The sequence below is a fragment of the Hyaena hyaena genome, unplaced genomic scaffold (genome assembly GCF_003009895.1).
Source record: "Hyaena hyaena isolate Hyena2069 unplaced genomic scaffold, ASM300989v1 scaffold_42, whole genome shotgun sequence".
Taxonomy (NCBI): Eukaryota; Metazoa; Chordata; class Mammalia; order Carnivora; family Hyaenidae; genus Hyaena; species Hyaena hyaena.
The window spans coordinates 1872888-1886436 of record NW_024080674.1 but is presented as its reverse complement, the minus strand read 5'-3'; positions in this window follow the sequence as shown (position 1 = coordinate 1886436).

The window sequence follows — 13549 nt, the reverse complement described above, 5'->3', positions numbered from 1 at the left end:
TTATTAGGACCTGGGTTTGAAACTCTGATTGGTCTCTGGAGCTGTCTGGGCTTGGCACCCCCCAAACAGGCAGGTTTTTGAAGAGAGTTAAATAAAGGGACTGTTTGCAAAACTGTGAGCAGGTGTAGGGAAGTTACCAGGATGGTGGGGTAGGTGAGGGCTGCTCACAGAGAGGCTCTTCTGTGACACTTGGGCCTCAGAGGTGAGAGGAAGGAGAGGGTAGACTTAGGAGACCAAGGACCATGTGGAAATGACCACCTTATCCCAGGAGGGTCCTACTCCACTCAGGGAGGGAGCTAAAAGAAAATATACTGAGATCACTCTCTCTTCCCCCCCGCCCCCCACTCTGATTTCCTGGTGGAGATCCCTGCTGGCCAAATCCAACTAGAAGCTTTGGGAGGAAGAACCCTTTGTAGTGGTGTATACTGCTTAGCCTCCCAGGACACCGCAAATGAGCAGCAGGTATAGAAGGAGTCAGAAAGGGACAAGCATAATCAGCTAGGCTTCCGAGTCAGTCTTTTATCGTGTCCAAATTTCCTTCTTAGCAAGCTAGAGCTATGTGCGTAATACCTTAGCTCAAAGTGTGATTTGAGGACAACGTGACGTAACACGCACACTCTCCTAGCAACTAATGGCTCCTCACTTGAAGGATGAAATAGACCGGTGCTTTGCATATGGTCATTTCATCTACAAGGCAACACAAGCTGAGGGCGGGGGTGCTAAAAGCTCTGTGATACTCTATGAAAATATCTGAGCCCTGAAAATACAAATTGTGGTTTTAAAATATAAAGTGTAACTTGATAACAATAGATAAATCCTTTATCAATTTTAGATGAAGCATAATAATGGTATGCATTATTCAGCTTTGTCAACGAATCAGGCTGTAGCAAACTCTTATTTAGCTCTATAGAAGCTTAGCTAAAGTGGGATACGTTTGATACATCTATCTAGGACTTACAGAGTTCTTGGTTAATCTGTTTCACGTACTGATTTTCCTGGGGAAGATTATATTTTAAGAGATTTACATTTATGATAATCTCAGTGTTTTGACTGAGGAATCAAATAACTGAGCAGGAAGGGACACTGAGAACACAGAGACTAGTTAGAAATAAAACAACAACAACAGCAATAACAATAACAACTCGTGACCCAAAGGTCATACTCAATCCCATGATCCTTTTACATATAAATTATGTCTTCATTTTAAATTAAATTTCAAAATTCTAAATAAAATTTATTTTAAAAGAAAAAATTTTAAAAATTCTAGAAAACTTTTTTTTTTACTTCTTAACGCCTCAAGAATTAAGATGCATTTTATTTATTTATTTTATTAAAAAATAGTTTATTGTCAAATTGGTTTCCATATAACACCCAGTGCTCATCCCCACAAGTGCCCTCCTCCATAACCAACCCCCCTCCCCCCCACATCCATCAGTCCTCAGTTTGTTCTCAGCATTCAAGAGTCTCTCATGGTTTGCCCCATCCCTCTCCCCCACTATTTTCCCCCTTTCTTCTCCCCCATGGTCCTCCGTTAAGTTCCTCCTAATCCTCCTATACGTGCAAACATATATCTGTCCTTCTCTGCCTGACTTATTTCGCTCAGCATAACACCCTCAAGGTCCATCCATGGTGCTACACATGGCCAGATTCCATTCTTTCTCATTGCCATGTAGTATTCCATCGTATAGATAAACCACATCTTCTTGATCCATTCGTCTGTTGATGGACACTTAGGCTCTTTCCACGTTTTAGCTATTGTGGAGAGTGCTGCTATGAACATTGGGGTACATGGGCCCCTATGCATCAGCATTTCTGTACCCCTTGGGTAAATTCCTAGCAGTGCTATTGCTGGGTCATAGGGGAGTTCTATTGTTAGTTTCCTGAGAAACCCCCACCCTGTTTTCCAGAGGGGCTGCACCAGTTTACATTCCCACCAACAGTGTAGGAGGGTGCCTGTTTCTCCACATCCTCACCAGCATCTAGAGTTCTCTGATTGGCTCATTTTAGCCACTCTGATTGGCGTGAGGTGGTATCTCAGTGTGGTTTTGATTTGTATTTCCCTGATGATTAGGGATGCTGAGCATTGTTTCATGTGTCTGTTGGCCATCTGGATGTCCTCTTTGGAGAAGTATCTGTTCATATCTTCTGCCCATTTCTTCACTGGGTTGTTTGTTTTTCGGGTGTGGAGTTTGGTGAGTTCCTTATAGATTTTGGATATTAACCCTTTATCTTATATGTCATTTGCAACTATCTTTTCCCATTCTGTTGGTTGCCTATTAGTTTTGTGGGTTGTTTCCTTTGCTGTGCAGAAGCTTTTGATCTTGATGAGGTCCCAGTCGTTTATTTTTGCTAAGATGCATTTTAAATGATGTCATTTTAGACTTGATGAATATAGGGTGACCCACTTTTAAACATATGGCGTTTTGCATAGAAGCTGGGATTTCCAGTTTCTGTCTAAAGGCTGGAGGGTATCTCAGCCCTGGTTCTAGGTATCCCATGCCAATGGCAATTGTAGAGAAACAGAGGAGCTCTGGGCTCCTGAGAGGACCGAGGCTCTCGGATCAACCCTGTCCTTTCCCACCTCTTCTTTGTTCATTGGAGTCAGAGGAACCTAGGCTGGTGGCTGCAGACTAGGGGGTCCTGAGCCTGTAGAGCCTTCTAGGGTGGAAGGGAGGGGCATGGACTCATTTTAATATTTACAGTATTAACGTGTGTATTACCCAGAATAAAGCAACAGATCAAGTTGTCAGTTCACTTGGGTATAATAATAATGGTTGCCTCCTAACCATTAGACTCTTAAATACTGAGAACAAACTGCGGGTGGACAGGGGTGAGGGAGAGGGGAAAGTGGGTGATGGGCATGGAGGAGGGCACTGGCTACGATGAGCACTGGGTGTTATATGTAAGCCAGTTAATATGACACTATCATATTAAAAAATGATTCTAAAAAAATGGCTGCCTCCTAATCAGGTTCTTATGGGCAGGTGATGAGTGAGGAGCAATGATAATAATAACAACAATAATAATAATACATAAGAGGTGAGGGGCGATAGGTCCAATACACAGTAAATGCAGTGCGATTGATTAAGTGTGGATCTCCTGGAATGAAGAGAAAGGGGAGGGTGGGAGGGAGTCCTTGGCAGGGGAAACTTTAAGGAAATGCTCTCCAGAGAGATTTAGTGACCTGTCCAAAAAAATCACATGCCTTGTCGGGAAGTGTCAGGCCTCTGGGCTCTCAGTCCCATATCCTTTGCTTTCAAACTGCATTCTAACTTGGCAGTCAGACTTATGGAAAAACTATATTCAAACCTCATAAGCAAATCCGTTCTAACAAAGCGACTTTCAGAGAGAAGATTCTCCCACTTTTGTCCAGGTAAATGCCGGCAAAGGTTTGAGTAAAAATCTCTGTGCTATATTGTTTACGTACAATACTCCTCGTATATATTAGGGCACATTAGTGTTTTCTACCAGGATTATTATTTCTCATTGAAGATACTTCCTGTATTATATTTTACTTTGTGTATGATAATATATATGGTATTTTAGAGATAGTAGATCGCTCTTGTCTTAATTTCCACGTCCGCAAATTTGGGATTACAACAAACTATTTTGTGATGGTAACCAGAGACGGGCACATCATATATGTGAATATTTTTTAACTCCTTAAGGGAGAGGCACATTATAAATGCGAGCCATTATTCAATATCGTTCTTGAAAAAAAATAGACCATGCAATCTTGCAAATAAAAGATAATTCTGCAGAAAATGTCTCTATGTCACCTTTCTAGTGTTAAATACTTGAAGTGAAGAAGCTTCTGGGCCTCTTGCTTGTATGACTGTTCACAATCTAATTGATCTCACTGTCTGAATTGTCCTTTCTTAATTTCACTGCAGTACTCACTTACTGTGCTTGCTGCTCAGATATCTGCGAGAGGTATCAGGCCTCCCCCCAACCTTAGTCAATTAGACAAGCTATTGTTTCTGATTAAGATATCACATCCCAGAGAATAATAGCAATTAGAGTCGGAACAGAGACCTGTGGGTCATGCCATGCACTACCTGCCAGCTCAAGAGATCGTTTTATGTTACATTGTAGTTTTGTGTGGTTTTCCTGATGTTGGCTTTAAAAAAATCCAAACACTCATCAGTGTTAATTACACCCCTGTCCTGTATCCCTCCCATGACTTAATCTGACGACTTTGCATTGCCGATTCTCATAAATTGGCACTGAATGATGGCTTTCAATGTCATCTCATCAAAGGACGGGGACGTGGGACATTTTCTTTTCAGCAGAGAAAGCAATTGTTGTTTTATTTGCTTTGGTTTTAGTTGGGAGTTGGAAGTAAATTTTATCCAAATACATTCATCTGCCAGACTTTCTGAGCTTCAAAATGCTTAGAACATAGTATGGCAATTTTCCGTTAACTTTCTTTTTTAAATCAGGTATGTCCATTATCAGAAGGGTTAATTTCTCCATGGAGAGAATGGTGTCCATAAGAAAGAAGCTTAAATTTCTCAGAAGTGCTTCTTTGAATCAGTTCTCCCTTTGCATGGGGTTCAGCAGAATAGCCTCAGGGTGGGGGGGAATGACCTTGAGTGTGGTTAATGTAAGAAGAGGTGATGAATTATTATTATTATTATCATTATCATTATCATCATCATCATCATCATTATTATTATGCATTTGAGCCTTTATTCTATGCTAAACACTTTGCAAAGTGCTTTCCGTGCATTATCTCATTTAATCCTCACTTCTACCTGAAGCCAAGGACCATTATTATACTCAAAGGAAAAAGAGGCCAGAGAAAGTTCTCAAACCTGCCAAGGTCACTATGCTAGTACATTATGGAGCTAAGATGATAATGATAATTTTATTGACATAATATGTAATAATTATAGTTAATATTTAATAGTAATAATAATAATAAAAAATAATGGGAAGCCTTTTCTTTCCATCTCCAAGGTGGCATTCTGAATGGCACACAGGGCTATGGTCATTTTTTTTTCGAGCTCGAGAATTTCCGAATCTGTTACAACATCCTAATGACCAGGACATTTATTGTATGCCACCATTTTCCATTAAATATTGTATTTGTTGAAATCATCTCATGTAGATCTACCTCAAGTGATTTAGAAAATACATATTTTGCACATCGTCCCTAATTTGGTTGGTTTCGGGGTTTTTTTGGTCATTTTACAAGTAATGCAAGCATATTATGTTTAAATTTTTAAAAATCTTTTAATTTTTATTTTTGAGAGAGAGAGAGGAGCAGAGAGAGAGGGAGACAAAGAATGTGAAGCAGGCTTCAGGCTCCAAGCTGTCAGCACAGAGCCCGACGCGAGGCTCAAACCCACCAGATGTGAGATCATGACCTGAGACAAAATTGGCTTAACTGACTAAGCCACCTAGGTGCCCCCATGTTATTTTAAGTTAAAAACAGTATAGGAGGGAATAAAATGAAAAATGTCCCCCTTTCCCTGCCAGCCTTGAGCCTCTCTTCCATCTCGTAGTTATATCACCTGCTGACAGTTCTTCTGGTCTTCTTTCAGAAAAGTATTATAGGGGCACCAGGTGGCTTAGTCACTTAAGCATCTGACTCTTCTTGATCTCAGCTCAGGTCTTGATCTCAGGGTGTGAGTTCAGGCTCCACCTTGGGTTCTGTGTTAGGTGTGAAGCCTACTTAAGAAAAAAAACCCAGAAAGGTATTATAAATACTTACATCACTTAAGTTTCATATTTTTTAAAATATTTATTTTGAGGGGCACCTGGGTGGCTTAGTCGGTTAAGCGTCCGACTTTCACTTAGGTCATGATCTCGCGGTTTGTGGGTTCGTGCCCCTCTTTGGGCTCTGTGCTGACTGCCAGCTCAGAGCCTGGAGCCTGTTTCAGTCTGTGACTCCCTCTCTCTCTGACCCTCCCCTGCTCACACTGTCTCTCTCTCTCTCTCCTAGAAATTAAAAAAAAAAATTTATTTTGAGAGAGACAGGGCACATGTGTGGTGGGCAGAGAGGCAAGGGATAGAGGATCTGAAGCTGGCTCTGTGATGACAGCCGAGAGCCTGACATGGGGCTCTAATTCATACCTGTGAGATCATGACCTGAGCTGAAGTCAGTTGCTTAACCAACTGAGCCACCCAGGTGCCCCCATATGCCTTTTTAACCCAAACGAGATGACACTATGCATATTGCACTATGCTATTTTTCTGTCTTAATATATAATAACAATAATGCACGAATTGTGTGTCTAATATTCATTAGATATTTTTCTAAGCCCTTTATACATATTAGCTCACTTAATCATTACGATGATTCTATGAGATAGGCATATTCCTATCCCTGTTTTGCACAGGAAAACAGGCACAGAAAGCTTAAAGACATTGCTCACGAACATAAGTTATTATTGAAGGGATGAAGCTGGAATTTGATTCTACCTTGGAGATCTTTCAATATCAGGGAATAAGAATGAATCTTACTCCTTTTAACTTCTGTATAATATTTCACCATTCAGTCTATCAGAGTCCCCTACAATGAACATTTGGACTGCTGGCTTTCTTTTTCTGTTTTAAACACCGTTGTGGTAATAGTCTTTAGGCACACACAGCTTTGTGTCATGCACAAGCAAACATTTCTGATTCAGATTCCCAGAACGGAATCCCTTGATTTTAAAGTCATGTGCATCTAAGACAGAGAAAAAGCCAAACTATCCTTTAGAGAAGTGGCTGGCATTTCGTTTCCTTTGTGGAAAACTCTGACAACTTCATTCTCTACCTTAAACACTTCCATTTTCAGAGGCTGCAGGATTGAGGATATTTTCCTTAACTTAGCTTCATCCTAAGTTTCCAGACTCATTCTTTTAGAAACACTGATGCTTTCTAGCTATTCTGATCTTCTTTCTGTTCCCTGACTGGGCCGTGTTCTTCTGCACCTCTTTCCCTAGGTACTGGCTATCCCCCTCTACCTGGAATTTACCTGCGTTGAACACATTCTTACTTAGATTTCATGACCCAACTCAAATACCTTCTCTCTATTCACTCACAGACAGACCTGGTCATTCCTTTCATTAGCTCTCAGCAACCTGCATTGTGGCAGGTTCAAATGTTGACAGTCACATACTCTAGGCGGCAGAAATGTAGATTTATCTTCCTACAACTAAGATAAAATTATGGGGCACCTGGGTGGCTCAGTCGGTTGCGCCTCCGGCTTCTGCTCAGGTCATGATCTCACAGTTTGTGGGTTCGAGCCCCATGTTGGGCTCTGTGCTGACAGCTAGCTCAGAGCCTGGAGCCTGTTTTGGATTCTGTGTCTCCCTCTCTCTCTGGCCCTCCCGTGCTCATGCTGTCTCTCTTTCTCTCAAAAATAAATAAAACATTTAAAATTTTTTAAAAGTAAAATAAAATAAAATTTTTACTCAAGTGCCCTGATTTCCACCAATGGCTGAAAACTCTTAATCTCATCACCTCTGTCACTACCAAGTTAAATTCTGGTAATATTTAAGATTCTCTACCTATCCACTTACTTCCATGGTTTTATAATTTTTGAAGCATTGCTGTTGATGAGAAAGTCATCTGGCATTAAATAAGAAAATGTCCAGGACTTATACCATTCTCTGGCCCTGCTGTTCTCTACTACTAATAGGTTATTTCATCTGGTGTTTGGGGATCATGTTCTGGAATCTCCTTCTCATAGCTGATATTGCTGCATTCTTTGTCCATTCTCTATATCTTAGCATATACCCTATGCTCCTTGGGAGCCCAGGGGCTCTTGACTGGCTTCCTGATACCATACTGGCACCATCAGTGCTCCATGACACTGTCCTTGGAGCTCTGCCTCTGGACATGTCGTTCAGTCCTTGCTAATAGACTGTTTGGGCACCATGTTGGTTTCTCTGGTCCCACGTTTTTGAAGTAGTGTGCTAAATGGAAGAGAAACGTTCCTAAGTGGCTTACAGGCCGACTGGGCTATGCCAGAGGGAGTGGCTTACAAGTATTCATGATCCAGGACTTTTCCAAACCTATCTGAGAATTTGTCTGACACCCAACTTCTCCCACTAAAGGTTGTTCTTTATGAGAGGAGAAAGGCTGTAGCTTCTTCTTAGGTATTGTTCCCCTAAAACTCTTCTCCCACCCAATGTAATTTTTTTAAAGAAAATTTCTTTACCAGGTGGGAATAAGACTAAAACATTATCACACATCTGCTCCTTTTGTTTTCTTTCCTTAGGAAATAGTGTTTCTACAGTCTTTTAAGCTCTTCCATTGATATTTGGAATTCTGATAAAACCACTTCTTTTCCTCTGAACCAAGCCTGCTTCTTGAAAATCAAGAGCACTTAGGCTTCCACAATATTATTTGTTTCACAAGTTCAGTGAATTGAAAATTGGCTTTTTAAAAAAAATCTTAATTCATATCAACCTTCTCCTCGAAGGCATTGGTAAGGGTTATAGCAATGTGGTAAGAAGTATTGGAAATCTACATATTTTAATGCCAACATTTTACCCATTGCAGGACCTGCAATGTATTATAGTGTTTTCCACACTGAATGCCATCCTTTGTTTACCCTTTGTGCCTTGCCTGTGAGCTCCTCCAGGAACACTTCTCCCAACACTTCAGCAGCAGGCCTCTTGGTGACACATGTCAGTGCTCAGTGTATCAGTAAACAAATATTTATTGAGCATCACTTCAGGTAAGATACTGGACTAGGCATCGAGGATCAGCATCCATCAGAACAGAGTCACGACTTTCACGCAGCTTACATGCTAGTGAGGGAGGTTAATATTTAACAGGTCATCCACACAGTTTATTAATTATAACTGTGACCATGGTTTTTATTGTTTGCTCCTACTTCTTGTTGTGAAGCCATACCATGGGATTTCCCTTTTACTTTCTGAGAAAGGAATACTTGAGTTGAGATGTGAAATCAATCGAAGGTAATAAGTAGGCAAGCTACGGTTGAATAGAATGGAGAAGGGGAACATTGAATTAAGAAACAAGGCAGAAGTCTCCCAGGGAGGAAGGACCTCAGTTTGTCCAAAGCTCAAAGGGAAGGCCCATTCGGCTGCAGATCAAAGAGAAATAAGAGGAAGAACTGGATGATGAGTGGATGGAGCTAGAGCAAGCCTTTGATGTTTACTGAATAAATAAGTGAATGAATGAGCTCAGAGCAGTCAGAGGCTTTGACTTCTGCTCTAGATTGAAGAGCTACATGGAATCTTTAGTTATGTGACATTGACTAGTACAGTTATTCGTGGTGCAATCACAAAACAAACCAGACACTGGACTAAACGCAGAAGTGTTGGAAGTCTCCAGCCCCTTAAATACAAATGTCATCTGGTTGCCTCTCATCTACGGCAACATCTTTATGTTGCTGACACAGAGCATTTCCCCTCAATCCTTCTACTTGGTGGTTTCAGCTGAGTGAAGAAATACTTGAGAAGAAAATCATTCAACACCTCATGCCCAGTGTCAAATGGTGGCAAGGTATCTGTTGAGAGAATGGAATATTTACCGAAGCCCCAGATGAGGAGAGGTGGATAAGCACTCTGATCTGTTCTTATCAGTGAGAGTCAAAACAGAAGGAAGGTCCAGGACAATCAGGAATCCTCAGCTGATGGAGAACCAGGATAAATGTGGACAGAATTGATTCAGGGTTAGTAGGTGCCAGGATGAAAGGCAAAACTCCAGGAGGATCAATCCAGTAACCACTGCTTTGAGTTAGCAACCTAGAGATGTCAAGGGAATATGGCAGATACCTTGTGGGGGTCTGGTTTGTGGCAACCAGCCAATTGGAGCAAGGATTTTGCCCTCACTGTATTATCAGATAGCTCTAATAAAAGTCAGATGGGAGAGCTAATCAGATCGTTCCTTGGCCTGGACCCTTTTAAATCAGAGAGAGGTCTATTTTGGCTCTCCATGTTAAGTAGACCCAGAGACCTGACATTTTGTGTTTATTTGAAATGATAAACTTAATCATGAGCGAAATGTTAAGAGATGACAGAACTGGCCACAGTAAGGTCACATCGTGTCCCTGCCAAACATAATACAAGCTCTCGCCTTCACCGGGTTGCCAGTCTCTGCCACAGGGGGACCAAGCTGCTTGCAAATGGGGACTAGAGTCTGTCTATGTGATAATTAATCCATGGCACTCAGGAAAGACTGCCAAATCTGCCATATGGTAGTTTTATGACCTGGACTGCTGTTATCTCTGGAGAAAGCTAACATCATAATCTCATTTACTTGTTATCTGTGATTTGAACTTGTACTTCTACAGGGTAAAATGGAAGCACAGCAATGAGGCCCAGGATTCCAGAGCCCTGAGATGTACCTACTGAAGCTTCTATCACAAAAGTGTGTAGGAAAAGCCACGAAACTCTGACCTGGGCACCTGCATGTGTCCTGAGCTCACAATGCTTGAGTCCCATGAAGATGTCTGATAGATGTTTTACAGGATTCTATTATACATGTACTAGAAACACCTGACTTCAAAAGGAAAGAGGGACTGCCTTCCAGAAACACCATGGGGTAGAATCACATTTCCCCCTCTTGTGTTTCTTTGGAATGTGCAGACCAGGTGTTCAGGATCGAGTTTTTACCATGGTGACATCTGGGTTTTTTTGTTGTTGTTGTTGTTGTTGTTGTTGTTATTGTTGTTTTTACCATGGAGTTACCTATAGGACTTCCATAGTGAAGTCTAAAAAGAGTTTTATTGAGAGATAAACCTTGAAAGTAATTCATAACTGCTAAAACTACCAATGGCATGTTGTAATAGTTACCGGGGCTCCACCATGGAGAAGGAAGGCTGTGAGCTGTTCCCAAACCCAGGAGCTCTGTCTGTGACCACATCCTTCTCCCTTCTGCTCAAGGAGTTACATTATAAAAGATGAAGCTGGTGCAGATCTCAGGCCACAAATTCAAATTTGAAAGAAGAAACATAATATCTCTGATGTTCTTGAAGTCAACTTAGTTTCTATGATGAACCTTCATGTGGAGATGCTCATCTCATCACAGCATTGCTTTCCTAACATCTATTCTTCCCTCACTTCCTTTGAGACAAGTATCCAATATCATTCAGGTCCTGAGCCCAGCTCAGAGGCAACATTTCCCACCCACACTGGAACCCAGCAGGGGCCACGTAATACATGGTGACCAATGAGCTGAAAGTGCAAGTCTGTGTGTGTGGAAGATAAAAATCGAGTATCTAACTCTTCTTTGCCTTTCTCCTGCTTCCTGGCCTTTCCCCCTCTTTGGAATGTTGATGCAATGGCTGGAGCTCCAGTATGTTTATTACATCCTGTGTACTTCAGAACCATTTTGAAAACAAGAAACAGGAGAATGTGGAGGGTCATAGACTATGTCTATGTATACACATGCACATGCATATGAGTATATATACCTTTATATACACATGTACATATATTTATATATACATATATCTCATGATGATGATGATAATGATGTTAGAGACATAGATACATAGCTCTTTTCATTCTCTTCTTATTTCCTCTAAGCTCTTTTTTCAACATATAAATTGAGGCCAAGTTGATATACAATGAAATGCACGGATCTTAAGGGCATGAGCCCATGATTTTGTCCAACATATACTGTGAGGTGACCCCGCAGTCAAGATAGAGACTATCTCCATGGCTTTAGGTGATTTTCACATTATATCTTATTGTATTTTATTTTATTCTAATTTTTAATTAATTTTTATTGTTTATTTTTTTTCCATGATATTTTAAAGGAGTGGTTCAGAAGCTGCAAAATCGCATGTGTGCCTGCAGCGTTTGGGATGGATGATGTCCCGTTATTGGAAGGGACTGAGACTGGGCGTGTCTGGGAAAGGAGGTCCAGGAATCACAGCACACAGGAGGTCCTCAGACCCCTGGCCTTTCTCCCGTTGGTCTTCTGTGTGGTCACTCTTATCGAGAAAGCATGTCAGGCTGTTTTCTGCAGAAATATTCTGATTATGTGAACTAGATCATGTGGCCTGTCATAAATCACCCTCTCAGTCCCCTGGTATTTTGAAAGCTGATGAAGCCGCTGATTTTTGGCTCCTTACTTTGTATGCAAATGATGAATTATAGATGGGAAATAGGAAAAAGAAGGTTTTCCCTGGTTTGTCGGTTAGAAGCAAAGTGGATTAGAGAAAGAACACTGCTCCTCTCGACTATTTATTGTGACATTGCTTAGAAACATTCAAACTCCAAAGCCTCCAAGCCTCCAGGGACATTGTTAGCCTTCTGCAGGAATTATTAAAATGTACAGAAATGTAGGCACCGCACTTTATAATAATTAATCAGGGTCTGTTGATTAATAAAGCTCATTTTTTAGTCTCGATGATTCCAAGTATCATACAAAGGACAGTGTCCTTGTCATTTTGATTAAGAAAGCAGACTTTGCAGTGGAAAGAAGTACAGGAAGAGTTGTACTTCCACCGTCTCCCCATAAAATAAATATTGAATGAGAATATTAACTCGTTAACCTTGACAACAATTTGTAATTTTCATAAGGGGGAAAAACTCGCATATTCAGCAAATAAATCGCTGCGGGGATTTCAGGAAAACAAATTGGAGAGAATGAAGAATGCTACCATATGAATTCTGTCATTTTTATGGGCCAGGGTGATTAATTTGTTTGCTTAGGTCCCTCAATTAAGGCCACAAATAGTTTAAGGTGTTGGGAGCAAGTTAACCGTTGGGTCTGGTACGGAAGTGTCAACTCCGAGTAAGAAAGAAAGGTCATTTGGGAGAAGTGAGCAACTTGGCCCCCATCCCTGAGTCTTAATACCCTACCACAACCACGTTACCTGGGGTTAGCTGCTGAAGCTGTAATTTTACTCTATTAATAGTTTAAAGCTTGTTTTAACAGATAACCCCTTTCACTGGGCAACTACACAGGAAAATCATTAGGTGGAATTAGCAGTACCAGCTACGGCTTTTCCAGGGTTATCTAATTATTTTGAACTCAATTTAACTAGGAATAGAGATAAAATAAATAACCCATGAACTATTTACCTTGCTGGTTAAAAGGCTTCTTTCGTCCATTAAAAAAAAAAATGGAAGAAAAGAAATCAAAAGCATTTGAGGCTAACATCAAAGACCTGTTTTCTTAATTTTGCATTCATACTGGGCACCCAAGATATATTTCTTCCCTCCTCTGACCTTTCACACTCCTACCCCTGAGGATGTCATTTGTTGAGATATTTGCCATTATGCGTGTGTTAAGCATACTGTTTTCTCCCAGCTAGCCTGGCTTTAAACTTACTGCCTAGTGACTTTGGATAATCCACATTTTTGTTTGCAAGCTTTGTTTGTTGTTCTTGTTGGCTCCACTACCATCCCCTCTGGAGAGGATTGAAGATTTAATATGGTTATTTTTAAATTTACTTGAACATTGACTTTTTGAAGGAGAGGTATGAATTAGTATGTTTGTGGGATGGTGGAGGGGAAAACTGTGTGAAGTGTATTTTATATTTTGGTCAGAACAAAGTCATTGAGAGGCAGAGAAAACAACCCGTTGAGTCAATTGGAAGATCAGAGCATTTCTGCAGAAACTTGCT